The sequence below is a fragment of the Coregonus clupeaformis genome, chromosome 8, assembly GCF_020615455.1.
Source record: "Coregonus clupeaformis isolate EN_2021a chromosome 8, ASM2061545v1, whole genome shotgun sequence".
NCBI lineage: Eukaryota > Metazoa > Chordata > Actinopteri > Salmoniformes > Salmonidae > Coregonus > Coregonus clupeaformis.
In genome coordinates, this window is record NC_059199.1 from 19,813,343 (window position 1) to 19,829,010 (window position 15,668).

A 15,668-nucleotide genomic window follows, 5' to 3' on the forward strand; every position below is an offset into this window, starting at 1 on the left:
CCTATCATTGGAGGATAAGTCTAAGAGAGAAGTGGGGATTTTTCCATGGTATGGTGTAAAATTTGGGAAGATAACATAGATAATATTACCTATACTTTGAAGGGTTTTGCAAATTAAACGATAAGAGGGTTTAACCTTCTGTCAAGACTCAAAGGAGTATTGATAGATAGATATCAATTTTGAATATCCGATAATTTTTCAAATGTTTTTAAATATTATGGCGATTTTAGTATTTTGTTATGAATCAAACGGGGGAAATAGAATGTGATTCATTTTATATATCATTTTTATATTTTTAGTTGATATTGATGTTTTAATTTGTTGCAAAAGATACTGTTTGGTCTTTTCTTTTCTTCCAGAAGCATATGGGGGAATATGTAGAGATTCAAATACTCAAACAAGGACAATATGAAGGGACAATATGAAAGGAGAATATGAATGGACTGGAGGAAGTGGAACAAGGAAGGTGTGGAAATGTTCCGATTCCATCATCGAAGATGCATTGGAAGTCGACACTGCTGAGGAGATGAAGTGTAGTACACTACATTCCAGTGTCTGCAAGGATATATAGACATATTTGCATGTGTAATACACAATTTGTGTCATATTCTTTCTGTATTAATTTTTGTAGAATGATATTTGCTGTTATTGGGTACATGTGGGGATCTTAGATGTTTTTGTTTATTTTGTGGAAGCTTAGGGATATTGGGTCTAGGCAGGGATAGAGAGAATCCACGGGAGGGTCCGATGGGTTGACCAGCCTGAATGTGGACATTTTTGATTGTATTTTATTTGCTGAGGCTTTCGTGTGTATTCAAATTGCATCATAGTTTCAAATGCATTGATAAAGATTTATGAATTGATCTGGAGTACTTAGGTGGTTGCCTGGGGCAGAGGGGCCGTGAGAGAATTTTACTGTCTTGATTGATGGATGGATACTTGGAAAGAAGGCTGCCAGACAGGTTTTTCGCTCTCACACTCCATAAAGATTTGTTCATATTTCATAGAAATGTATTCACACTCCATAGAGATTTGTTAATATTTCATAGAAATGTATTTACACTCCATAGAAAAATGTGTTTTTGGTTTATTGTTAAAAATACTCAATAAGAGATTGTTATTTGTCATAATCCTATTCTTTTTGTTTTCGAGACTTAATTTGTCTCGAGGGGGGAATATGTAGTATCTGAGGAATTTATGACTTTGCTAATGGTTTCAAATTGTTTTAGAGGATGTTGACTAAGCTTAAAGGGAGCATCTGGGGAGGAGTTCTATAGGGGCACCCTAAAGCCGAGGAAGTCTGTTAGGTAGCCTCCTGGGATTGGTTGGTAGGAAAAACCACCCATATTATATTACATAGGGCATAGGATATAAATACCACAGTTAAGACAAAGGAAGACAGAATAATCATATTTGAGATGGGGCGATTATTCTCCAGATATCTGCAGGTATCTGTAAATCGACGGTGTAACCCTTTGATATGAATAAACCTTTATGATCAAAATACAGCGTCAGCGGTTCTCCTTGGTCTCACAGCATAATTAGCAACGTTTTCTCGACACAACACTCGAAATGCTTGCTTACGAACATTTCCCAACGATGCAGAATCTATAAAATAATAATAATGTAAAAAATGGTAACTAACACAAGGAATCAAATGTAGCTATATACAGGAAGTACCAGTACCAGATCAATGTGCAGAGGTATGAATACTTGAGGTAGATATGTACATGAAGGCAGGGTAAAGTGACTACTAGGCTTCCGGATAGATAATAATAAGAGTAAAATAAAAAAACAGAGTAGCAGCAGCAAATGATGAATGTAAAAGTGTGTGCCCATACAGTGCTTTCTGAAAGTATTCAGACCCCTCGACTTTTACCACATGTTGTTACGTTACAGCCTTATCCTAACATTTATTAAATAATAGTTTTTTTTTATCAATTTACCCACAATACCAAATAATGATAAAGCAAAAACAGGTTTTTAGATTATTTTGCAAATGTATATATATTTTTTTAAAAATACAAATAAATATTACATTTACATAAGTATTCAGACCTTTTACTTAATTCTTTGTTGAAGCACCTTTGGCAGTGATTATAGCTTTGAGTCTTCTTGGGTATGATGCTACAAGCTTGACACACCTGTATTTGTGGAGTTTCTCCCATTCTTCTCTGCAGATCCTCTCAAGCTCTGTCAGGTTGGATGGGGAGCGTCGCGGCACAGCTATTTTCAGGTCTCTCCAGAGATGTTCGATCAAGTTCAAGTCCGGGATCTGGCTGAGCCACTCAAGGAGATTCAGAAACTTGTCCCGAAGCCACACCTGCGTTGTCTTGGCTGAGTGCTTAGGGTCGTTGTCCTGTTGGAAGGTGAACCTTCGCCCCAGTCTGAGGTCCTGAGCGCTCTGGAGCAGGTTTTCACCAAGTACCTCTCTGTACTTTGCTCCGTTCATCTTTCCCTCGATCCTTACTAGTCTCCTAGTCCCTGCCCCTGAAAAACAATCATACAGCATGATGCTGCCGCCACCATGCTTCACCGTAGGTATAGTGCCAGGTTTCGTCCAGACGTGATGTTTGGCATTCAGGCAAAATAGTTCAATCTTGGTTTTATCAGACCAGAAAATCTTATTTCTCATGGTCTGAGAGTCCTTTAGGTGCCCTTTGGCAAACTCCAAGTGGACTGTCATGTGCCTTTTCCTGAGGAGTGGCTTCCGTCTGGCCACTCTACCATAAAGGCCTGATTAGTGGAGTGCTGCAGAGATAGTTGTCCTTCTGGAAGGTTCTCCCATCTCCACAGAGGAACTCTGGAGTCTTGGTGGTTCCAAACTTCTTCCATTCAAGAATGATGGAGGCCACTGTGTTCTTGGGGAACTTCAATGCTGCAGACATTTTTTGTTACCGTTCCTCAGATCTGTGCCTCGACACAATCCTGTCTCGGAGCTCTACGGACAATTACTTCGACCTCATGGCTTGGTTTTGCTCTGACATGCACTGTAAACATTAAGACCTTATATAGACAGGTGTGTGCCTTTCCAAATCATGTCCAATCAATTGAATTTACCACAGGTGGACTCCAATCAAGTTGTAGAAACCTTTCAAGGATTATCAATGGAAACAGGATGCACCCGAGCTCAATTTCGAGTCTCTATATTAAAGGGTCTGAATATTTAAAAAATACTGTTTTCGCTTTGTCATTATTGGGTATTGTGTGTAGATTGATGAGGAAAACAATGTAGTTAATCAATTTTAGAATAAGGCTGTAACGTAACAAAAATTGATAGACATAGCTGGGAAAATCGCTCTGGCTGTCTACTCCAATTTCAGAGCATGCCAGAGCGCAGAATAACTGACGAATGTACTAACGCGCAACACCCGTTGAATATGGACGGGGGTCAGTAAATGTTGCAAAAAAGCGTAATTAAATTGTTGCCAGCAGCACAGTTGCAGTCACCAACGCTCTGGATAACATAAAAACTGCCTAAACAGCACTGCTAGGGCGAGTAAAATGGTCAGTGAGCTGTTCTCTCATTTGTGTCTGGAAGTAGCTAGCAAGCTAGCCAACATTAGCCAGTTAGCTTGGGTACTTGACTGCTGTTGTTAGGACAGAACACTCGGATCAACCCTTAAAGAGATGGGTGGGGCTAAAGCTTAAGAGGTTGTGAACGATGCTGAATGGGTGTAGACAAAGAAGAGCTCTCTGTAGGTGTACCAAAACATTTCTCAAAAGTGAGGTTACAAGTTTACTGGTCGACTGGTGGCTTCAAAGCCGCTCAATGGCCAATAAATAGCATCATCAATCCAGGGTTTATATACGTCATTGGTTACAACCATCAGTTTTCCAGCAAGTGTATATACAGTGGGGAAAAAAAGTATTTAGTCAGCCACCAATTGTGCAAGTTCTCCCACTTAAAAAGATGAGAGAGGCCTGTAATTTTCATCATAGGTACACGTCAACTATGACAGACAAAATGAGAAAAAAAAATCCAGAAAATCACATTGTAGGATTTTTAATGAATTTATTTGCAAATTATGGTGGAAAATAAGTATTTGGTCACCTACAAACAAGCAAGATTTCTGGCTCTCACAGACCTGTAACTTCTTCTTTAAGAGGCTCCTCTGTCCTCCACTCGTTACCTGTATTAATGGCACCTGTTTGAACTTGTTATCAGTATAAAAGACACCTGTCCACAACCTCAAACAGTCACACTCCAAACTCCACTATGGCCAAGACCAAAGAGCTGTCAAAGGACACCAGAAACAAAATTGTAGACCTGCACCAGGCTGGAAAGACTGAATCTGCAATAGGTAAGCAGCTTGGTATGAAGAAATCAACTGTGGGAGCAATTATTAGGAAATGGAAGACATACAAGACCACTGATAATCTCCCTCGATCTGGGGCTCCACGCAAGATCTCACCCCGTGGGGTCAAAATGATCACAAGAACGGTGAGCAAAAATCCCAGAACCACACGGGGGACCTAGTGAATGACCTGCAGAGAGCTGGGACCAAAGTAACAAAGCCTACCATCAGTACCACACTACGCCGCCAGGGATTCAGATCCTGCAGTGCCAGACGTGTCCCCCTGCTTAAGCCAGTACATGTCCAGGCCCATCTGAAGTTTGCTAGAGTGCATTTGGATGATCCAGAAGAGGATTGGGAGAATGTCATATGGTCAGATGAAACCAAAATATAACCTTTTGGTAAAAACTCAACTCGTCGTGTTTGGAGGACAAAGAATGCTGAGTTGCATCCAAAGAACACCATACCTACTGTGAAGCATGGGGGTGGAAACATCATGCTTTGGGGCTGTTTTTCTGCAAAGGGACCAGGACGACTGATCCCTGTAAAGGAAAGAATGAATGGGGCAATGTATCGTGAGATTTTGAGTGAAAACCTCCTTCCATCAGCAAGGGCATTGAAGATGAAACGTGGCTGGGTCTTTCAGCATGACAATGATCCCAAACACACCGCCCGGGCAACGAAGGAGTGGCTTCGTAAGAAGCATTTCAAGGTCCTGGAGTGGCCTAGCCAGTCTCCAGATCTCAACCCCATAGAAAATCTTTGGAGGGAGTTGAAAGTCCGTGTTGCCCAGCGACAGCCCCAAAACATCACTGCTCTAGAGGAGATCTGCATGGAGGAATGGGCCAAAATACCAGCAACAGTGTGTGAAGACTTACAGAAAACGTTTGACCTGTGTCATTGCCAACAAAGGGTATATAACAAAGTATTGAGAAACTTTTGTTATTGACCAAATACTTATTTTCCACCATAATTTGCAAATAAATTCATTAAAAATCCTACAATGTGATTTTCTGGATTTTTTTTTCTCATTTTGTCTGTCATAGTTGACGTGTACCTATGATGAAAATTACAGGCCTCTCTCATCTTTGTAAGTGGGAGAACTTGCACAATTGGTGGCTGACTAAATACTTTTTTTCCCCACTGTAGCTAGGTAGGCAGTCAATTCTCTTTACAGAAGCCTATAGTCATTCAGTAGGCATTTTCATTTAGTTGTCTTCTCTCAGTCTGTCTCTTAGTTAGTCCTGCACATCTCAGAGCTGTGCCTAGGCCCGACAGCCCTCGTCTCACTGCCTTGACCTGCTGCTGCGACTTCCTAGTAAGTCCTGTACAGCTCAGAGCTGTGCCGAGACCTGACAACATGCTGAGTGTCCGGCAAAACCACCATAGTACCAAAGCTTCTGATTGTGAAATTGAGAAACACATCAAGAGGTGGATGCAAATGGCTTCTGACCGAGACAGAGGGAGAAAGAAGAGAGCGCGCCCAAGGGGAGAAGACAACCAGAGCGGAGTAGAGGAGTGATGTCACTATACCGTACACACTAAACCCAATAACTGGGAATGCTTTCACCATACCAAAACCAATTTGGCTAAGTGATGTTCCTCATCTGACTGTAAAGTAAAAATCTTAACAGTTCTTAGGGCACAGTTGGTCTCGGGAAAGGTCATGCTACTTTTAATATGTAAACCTGTGAATGTTTATTTCCTGTGTTTATTACTATGATGTAGTGCTCATTACGTTAGACACCTTTTAATGCACTGTTAAAAAATGAATATCCATTTGTATTTAACTGTTCTCAGTACTTCACATTTGATATATAATCAAAATTTACATATTGATGTTCAGAAAAACCTTCAAAAGTAAAAAAGCCTTTATTTTAGCGCCTTTTGCATAGCAGAATAAAACGCACCAACGCGTTGCGACTCACAGGCACCCTGAAGAAGGCATGTGAGCCGCAATGCGCTGGTGCGTTTTAGTTTTGCTATGCAATACCGCTAAAACAAAGGCTTTTTTACTTTTCCACAAGAGAGAGTGCCTTGGATTTTTTGAAGTATGTTTTTACACAGCTGCACCTTCATTTCGTCGCTATAAGCCAATTAATCTTTGCTTTTGATGCAATTGTCACCACTGAAAACCTTTTTTTAACCAAATACGTTTTTAAAAGGAAACCCTGAGATAGTATTAAAATCAAAATCCCCCCAAAAAATATTTGTCACATGCGCCGAATACAACCAGTGTATTTGGATTTGGATTTATTATGGACCCCCTCTTCCTGGGGTTCAGCAAAATTAAGGCAGTTATACATTTTAAAAACATTACAATACATTCATAACAGATTTCACAACATATTAAGTGTGCGCTCTCAGGCCTCTACTCTACTACCACATATCCATAACACAAAATCCATGTGTACGTGTGTATAGCGCGTATGTTATCTTGTGTTTGTATGCATGTGTCTATGTTTGTGTTGCTTCACAGTCCCCGCTGTTCCATAAGGTGTATTTTTATCTGTTTTTTAAATCTAATTTTACTGCTGGTATGAGTTACTTGATGTGGAATACAGTCGTGGTCAAAAGTTTTGAGAATGACACATATTAATTTTCACAGTCTGCTGATGGCAAATTGCATATACTCCAGAATGTTATGAAGAGTGATCAGATGAATTGCAATTAATTGCAAAGTCCCTCTTTGCCACAAAAGGACCAGCTGCCATCATGTCAGTGATTCTCTCGTTAATACAGGTGAGAGTGTTGATGAGGACAATGCTGGAGATCACTCTGTCATGCTGATTGAGTTAGAATAACAGACTGGAAGCTTTAAATGGAGGGTGGTGCTTGAAATCATTGTTCTTCCTCTGTTAACCATGGTTACCTGCAAGGAAACACGTGCCGTCATCATTGCTTTGCACAAAAAGGGCTTCACAGGCAAGGATATTGCTTCTAGTAAGATTGCACCTGAATCAACCATTTATCGGATCATCAAGAACTTCAAAGAGAGAGGTTCAATTGCTGTGAAGAAGGCTTCAAGGCGCCCAAGAAAGTCCAGCAAGCGCCAGGACCATTTCCTAAAGTTGATTCAGCTGCGGGATCGGAGCACCACCAGTGCAGAGCTTGCTCAGGAATGGCAGCAGGCAGGTGTGAGTGCATCTGCACGCACAGTGAGGTGAAGATCCGGAAAAAAGCTTGTCCGGAGAAGACAAGGTGAGCGCTACCATCAGTCCTGTTTCATGCCAACAGTAAAGCATCCTGAGACCATTCATGTGTGGGGTTGCTTCTCAGCCAAGGGAGTGGGCTCACTCACAATTTTGCCTAAGAAGCCATGAATAAAGAATGGTACCAACGCATCCTCAGAGAACAACTTCTCCCAACCATCCAAGAACAGTTTGGTGACGAACAATGCCTTTTCCAGCATGATGGAGCACCTTGCCATAAGGCAAAAGTGATAACTAAGTGGCTTGGGGAACAAAACATCGACATTTTGGGTCCATGGCCAGGTAACTCCCCAGACCTTAATCCCATTGAGAACTTGTGGTCAATCCTCAAGAGGCGGGTGGACAAACAAAAACCCACAAATTCTGACAAACTCCAAGCATTGATTATGCAAGAATGGGGTGCCATCAGTCAGGATGTGGCCCAGAAGTTAATTGACAGCATGCCAGGGCGGATTGCAGAGGTCTTGAAAAAGAAGGGTCAACACTGCAAATATTGACTCTTTGCATAAACTTAATGTAATTGTCAATAAAAGCCTTTGACACTTATAATCCAGGTGGCCATTTGATTAATTGTTCAGCAGTCTTATGGCTTGGGGGTAGAAGCTGTTAAGGAGCCTTTTGGACCTAGACTTGGCGCTCCGGTACCGCTTGCTGTGCGGTAGCAGAGAGAACAGTCTATGACTTGGGTGACTGGAGTTGTAACAATTTTTTGGGCCTTCCTCTGACATCGCCTAGTATATAGGTCCTGGATGGCAGGAAGCTTGGCCCAAGTGATGTACTGGGCCGTACGCACTACCCTCTGTAGCGCCTTACGGTCGGATGCCGAGCAGTTGCCATACCAGGCGGTGATGCAACCAGTCAGGATACTCTCGATGGTGCAGCTGTAGAAATTTGAGGATCTGGGGACCCATGCCAAATCTTTTCAGTCTCCTGTGGGGGAAAAGGCTTTGTCGTGCCCTCTTCACGACTTTCTTGGTGTGTTTGGACCATGAAAGTTTGTTGGTGATGTGGACACCAAGGAACTTGAAACTCTCGACCGCTCCACTACAGCCCTGTTAATGTGAATGGGGGCATTGACTTTTCCTGTAGTCCACGATCATCTCCTTTGTCTTGCTCACGTTGAGGGAGAGGTTGTTGTCCTGGCACCACACTGCCAGGTCTCTGACCTCCTCCCTATAGGCTGTCTCATCGTTGTCGGTGATCAGGCATACCACCGTTGTGTCGTCAGCAAACTTAATGATGTGTTGGAGTCGTGCTTGGCCACACAGTCGTAGGTGAACAGGGAGTACAGGAGGGGACTACGCACGCACCCCTGAGGGGCCCCCGTGTTGAGGATCAGCGTGGCAGATGTGTTGTTGCCTACCCTTACCACCTGGGGAAAGCCCGTTATGAAGTCCAGGATCCAGTTGCAGAGGGAGGTGTTTAGTAAGTGCTACGGGCAGTAGTCATTTAGGAGGTTACCTTCGCTTTCTTGGGCACAGGGACCATGGTGGTCTGCTTGAAACATGTAGGTATTACAGACTCGGTTCAGGCAGGTTGAAAATGTCAGTGAAGACACTTGCCAGATGGTCTGCGCATGCTCTGAGTACACGTCCTGGTAATCCATCTGGCATTGTGATTGTTGACCTGTATAAAGGTCTTGCTCAGATCGGCTACGGAGAGCATGGTCACACAGTCGTCCGGAACAGCTGGTTCTCTCATGCATGCTTCAGTGTTGCTTGCCTCGAAGTGAGCATAAAAGGCATTTAGCCCGTCTGGTAGGCTCACGTCACTGGGCAGCTCACGGCTGGGTTTCCCTTTGTAGTCCGTAATAGTTTGAAAGCCCTGCCACATCTGACGAGCGTCAGAGCTGGGTGTAGTAGGATTCAATCTTAGTCCTATATTGACGCTTTGCCTGTTTGATGGTTCGTCTAAGGGCATAGCGGGATTTCTTATAAGCATCCGGATTAGTGTCTCGCTCCTTTAAAGCGGCAGCTCTAGCCTTTAGCTCGGTGCGGATGTTGCCTGTAATCCATGGCTTCTGGTTGGGATATGTACGCACGCCACTGTGGGGATGATGCCGTCGATGCACTTATTGATGAAGCCGGTGAATGAGGTGGTATACTCCTCAATGCCATTGGATGAATCCCGGAACATATTCCAGTCTGTGCTAGCAAAACAGTCCTGTAGCATCCGCGTCATCTGATCACTTCCGTATTGAGCAATTCACTGGTACTTCCTGCTTTAGTTTTTGCTTGTAATCAGGAATCAGGAGGATAGAATTGTGGTCAGATTTGCCAAATGGAGGGCGAGGGAGAGCTTTTTACGAATCTCTGTGTGTGAAGTAAAGGTGGTCTAGAGTTTTTTTTTCCTCTGGTTGCACATGACATGCTGGTAGAAATTAGGTAAAACAGATTTAGGTTTCCTGCATTAATGTCTGTGGCCACTAGGAGCGCCGCTTCTGGATGAGCATTTTCTTGTTTGCTTATAGCCTTATACAGCTCGTTGAGTGCGGTCTTAGTGCCAGCGTCAGTTTGTGGTGGTAAATTGATGGCTACGAAAAATATAGATGAAAACTCTCTTGGTAGATAGTGTGGTCTACAGCTTATCATGAGGTGCTCTACCTCAAGCGAGCAATACCTCGAGACTATCTTAATATTAGACATCGCGCACCAGCTGTTATTGACAAATAGACCCCCACCCCTCGTCTTACCGGATGTAGCTGTTCTGTCCTGCCGATGCACGTCGTTCAGCCACTACTCTGTGAAACAGAAGATATTACAGTTTTTAATGTCCCGTTGGTAGGATAGTCTCGAATGGAGCTCATCCAGTTTATTCTCCAGTGATTGCACGTTGGCCAATAGAACGGATGGTAGAGGCGGGTTACCCACTCACCAACGAATTCTCACAAGGCACCCTGATCTGCGCCCCCTGTATTTCTTAATTTTCTTCATGAGAATAACGGGGATTTGGGTCTTGTCCGGGAGCAACATTATATCCTTCACGTCAGACTCATTAAATAAAACATCTTTGTCCAGTTCGAGGTGAGTAATCGCTGTTCTGATATCCAGAAGCTATTTTTGGTCATAAGAGACGGTAGTATCAACATTATGTACAAAATGAGTTACAAACAATGTGAAAAAACACACAAAATAGCACAATTGGTTAGGAGCCCGTAAAACGGCAGCCATCCCCCCTCCGGCGCCATTCTATTAGTCATCAGTCATCACTTGTATGTTATGTCATCAAGTCATCAAGTCCATGCATATTATACACCAAATTCTCTTTACCATAAAACTGGCCAGAATGCTCTACAAAAGACACTAGTAAAGTTAGGCATATTGACAATGCTTGAATTGGCCTGCCAATATTGTTCTTCTCAGCCCATGTTACAATTATATTTCAAAACTGCAGCTTCCATGACCCCACAGCAAAGTTGATACTGCAGTGAGATTTCAAAATGTTTAAAACCATGGCCAGAGAGATTGACGTCAATGGTATTGGTTGTAGTGAGAGGCTAGTTGTTCATTGTTTAACGTTGTTACAGCTGTTTGTATTTTGATATAGTTTAATGCAACCGAATTGAAAACTATCAGGGGGTGGATGGGTAATATTAATATGAATTTGCGTCGGCCACTTCTAAGGGGGGATTCTGGCAGTGTCGGCTTAGTTCTGGCAGACAGAATAGGCCCGATGTACTTGGGCCGATTCTGGGCAACCATTCAATATGAAGTCAGCCCAGATTCCGTCCGATTAAATCAGTTCCGGCGCACCAGAATTGGGCCGAGTCCTCTTTTGTTAGCTGGGAAAGCTCTTCTTCGCCCTCCATTTGGCAAATCTTACCATAAATCTATCCTTCTCATTCCTTCTTACAAGCAAAAACTCAAACAGGAAGGATCAGTGACGCGCTCAATGTGGAAGTGGTCAGATGAAGCGGATGCTAAGCTACAGGACTGTTTCGCTAGCACAGACAGGAATATGTTCCCGGGATTCATCCGATGGCATTGAGTTTACCACATCAGTCACCGGCTTCATTAACCTCTTAAGGATCACACCCTAATTTTATATTTCCGCCTAAAATGACATACCCAAATCTAACTGCCTGTAGCTCAGGACCTTAAGCAAGGATATGCATATTCTTGGTACTATTTGAAAGGAAACACTTTGAAGTTTGTGGGAATGTGAAATTAATGTTAACACAATATATCTGGTAGGTTTTTATTTTTGTTGCATCATCTTTGACATGAAAAATAAAAGCCATACATTCAAATAGGAAGCTGGAGGGTAACAGTGTATGTGCAAAGTTTCAGACTGATACCTTCAAGAATGAAGGAGCTACATAACATTTAGTATGAAGTCACCCAGGTGTCCCGTACGAGTTTGCCCAAATGTACCCAAGTGGCCTCCAAGTTTCCGAATTGGTAAATTGATACATTTTCAAGTACACAACTATGGAGAACATACAAAAATACTATGGTAATAAAAAATACAAGTTTACACACTCCCAGGAATGTCATACATGATGGATCGTTAGCTTCCCTACATAAAAGGTACTAACAGGAGACGCGACGAGAATGCTGATCCAATGCCTCCCAGCACAGAAATTAACTATTTAAAATAAGGGCCAGGTTAGCAGCCAACACTGATCTAATGTCATAAGTGAACACACCACAAACGACACACAAAGTGAAAAAAAAACATATATACTGTATATATATACAGTGGGGGAAAAAAGTATTTAGTCAGCCACCAATTGTGCAAGTTCTCCTACACAAAAACGAGAGGCCTGTAATTTTCATCATAGGTACACGTCAACTATGACAGACAAAATGAGAATTTTTTTTCCTGAAAATCACATTGTAGGATTTTTAATGAATTTATTTGCAAATTATGGTGGAAAATAAGTATTTGGTCACCTACAAACAAGCAAGATTTCTGGCTCTCACAGACCTGTAACTTCTTCTTTAAGAGGCTCCTCTGTCCTCCACTCGTTACCTGTATTAATGGCACCTGTTTGAACTTGTTATCAGTATAAAAGACACCTGTCCACAACCTCAAACAGTCAAACTCCAAACTCCACTATAGCCAAGACCAAAGAGCTGTCAAAGGACACCAGAAACAAAATTGTAGACCTGCACCAGGCTGGGAAGACTGAATCTGCAATAGGTAAGCAGCTTGGTTTGAAGAAATCAGCTGTGGGAGCAATTATTAGGAAATGGAAGACATACAAGACCACTGATAATCTCCCTCGATCTGGGACTCCACGCAAGATCTCACCCTGTGGGGTCAAAATGATCACAAGAACGGTGAGCAAAAATCCCAGAACCACACGGGGGGACCTAGTGAATGACCTGCAGAGAGCTGGGACCAAAGTAACAAAGCCTACCATCAGTAACACACTACGCCGCCAGGGACTCAAATCCTGCAGTGCCAGACGTGTCCCCCTGCTTAAGCCAGTACATGTCCAGGCCCATCTGAAGTTTGCTAGAGTGCATTTGGATGATCCAGAAGAGGAATGGGAGAATGTCATATGGTCAGATGAAACCAAAATAGAACTTTTTGGTAAAAACTCAACTCGTCGTGTTTGGAGGACAAAGAATGCTGAGTTGCATCCAAAGAACACCATACCTACTGTGAAGCATGGGGGTGGAAACATCATGCTTTGGGGCTGTTTTTCTGCAAAGGGACCAGGACGACTGATCCGTGTAAAGGAAAGAATGAATGGGGCCATGTATCGTGAGATTTTGAGTGAAAACCTCCTTCCATCAGCAAGGGCATTGAAGATGAAACGTGGCTGGGTCTTTCAGCATGACAATGATCCCAAACACACCGCCCGGGCAATGAAGGAGTGGCTTCGTAAGAAGCATTTCAAGGTCCTGCAGTGGCCTAGCCAGTCTCCAGATCTCAACCCCATAGAAAATCTTTGGAGGGAGTTGAAAGTCTGTGTTGCCCAGCGACAGCCCCAAAACATCACTGCGCTAGAGGAGATCTGCATGGAGGAATGGGCCAAAATACCAGCAACAGTGTGTGAAAACCTTGTGAAGACTTACAGAAAACGTTTGACCTGTGTCATTGCCAACAAAGGGTATATAACAAAGTATTGATAAACTTTTGTTATTGACCAAATACTTATTTTCCACCATAATTTGCAAATAAATTCATTAAAAATCCTACAATGTGATTTTCAGGAAAAAAAAAATCTCATTTTGTCTGTCATAGTTGACGTGTACCTATGATGAAAATTACAGGCCTCTCTTGTTTTTGTGTAGGAGAACTTGCACAATTGGTGGCTGACTAAATACTTTTTCCCCCCACTGTATATACATATAGCAATCAAAGAAAACATCTCAAAAATCTCTAAATGAATAATATGCAACCATTCAAACAACTGCATTAACATCAGTAGAAAATACTTATTTCACTTACCAGTCTAAAGTGGTGTCCTCTCCTTCCAAAAACATATCTTCAGCTGTTGAGTCTAAACTATATTCAAGTCCACATCTACTGGTTCTGTGACTCTTTCCCGGTCGATTTCTGCTATAATCTTGTCCAAATCTGTATGTCTGGACTTTGATTGAGCTTTTCCAGTATTAGTAGCCATATTATTCTTTCAAAATTTGCAGAAAACGTTGTTTACTAAATCGAGCTGTGTGTAACGCGATGCGCCACTTCCTTGTTTAGATTTCAAATGGACATTAAACCGCGTTGCATGCGTGCTGAATACACAGGCTTTTCCTCAGACAAAGGACCATCTCATACTCCTGTAAAGTCCAGCTCATTGGCTATCTATCTAGCTAGCTATGTTTCAAAATGATAGGTGGTCATTGGACCAAGATACAGTCAATCAAGTGAACACCGCCCGCCTCATTGGTGCGTAATCATGTCAGTTCTTGGTGGGCTCAAATAGCTTTTGTGTAGCCTATACGTCATGCAGAATGATGAAAAAGTTTGGTTGCCATCTTGAGTATCTGAGGATCGCGGCAAAACTGAACTTGACTGGGGGAAACAAGGTGTAGCCTTTATATTATGTTGAAATGTTTTGTTGCAAGTTAAACGAGTCGGAATTCAAGCAAAACGCTGTATACAACATGGATTGTGTTAGGATATAAAAATTGATTTTATCAAACAAAACAACTCTATTTTATCTCTGGGACCCTCAGGATGACAAATCAGAGTAAGATTATTGAATGTAACTACATTATTTACCTTCAGAGGTGAATGTATCAAACCAGTTGCCTTGATAAGTGTTTTGTTTTTGGTTGTGCAGTATCTTCAAACAATAGCATGGTATTTTTTCACTGTAATACCTACTGTAAATTGGACACAATAATGTAAGCTTTCTGCCCATATAAGACATGTATATGTCCGTGAAAATGTGCATTTGTTTACAACATCATTGAAGTCACATTATCCGTATTGAGCAACAACTGTCCTGATTTCGGGACACCCATCCAGTAGAGGTTAATAAGTGCATCGGCGACGTTGTCCCCACTGTGATCGTACGTACATATCCCAACCAGAGGCCATGGAATACAGGCTAAAGATTAGAGCTGGCGGTTTCAAGGAGCAGGACACTAATCCAGACGCTTTTAAGAAATCCCGCTACGCCCTCCGACGAACCATCAAACAGGCAAAGCGTCAATAAGACTAAGATTGAATCCTACTACACTGGCTCTGACGCTCGTCGGCTATGGCAGGGCTTGCAAACTATCACAGATTACAAAAGGGAAACCCAGACGAGAGCTGACCAGTGACGCGAGCCTACCACATGAGCTAAATGCCTTCTACGCTCGCCTCGAGGCAAGCAACACTGAACCATGCATGGGAGCACTAGCTGTTCCGGATGACTATGATCACGCTCTCGGTAGATGTGAGTAAGACCTTTAAAAAGGTTTAACGTTCACAAGGCCGCAGGGCCATATGGATTACCAGGACGCATCCCCTCCTGTACTCCCTGACAGCCATGACTGCGTGGCCGCGCACGACTCCAACACATTAAGTTTGCCGATGACACGACGGTCGGTGGTAGGCATGAACACCGACAATGATGACATGGCCTACAGGGAGCATGTCAGAGAACTGGCAGTGTGGTGCCAGGACAACAACCTCTCCCTCAACTTGGGCAAGACAAAGGAGCTTATCGTGGACTACAGGAAACAGAGGGCCGAACACTCCCCCA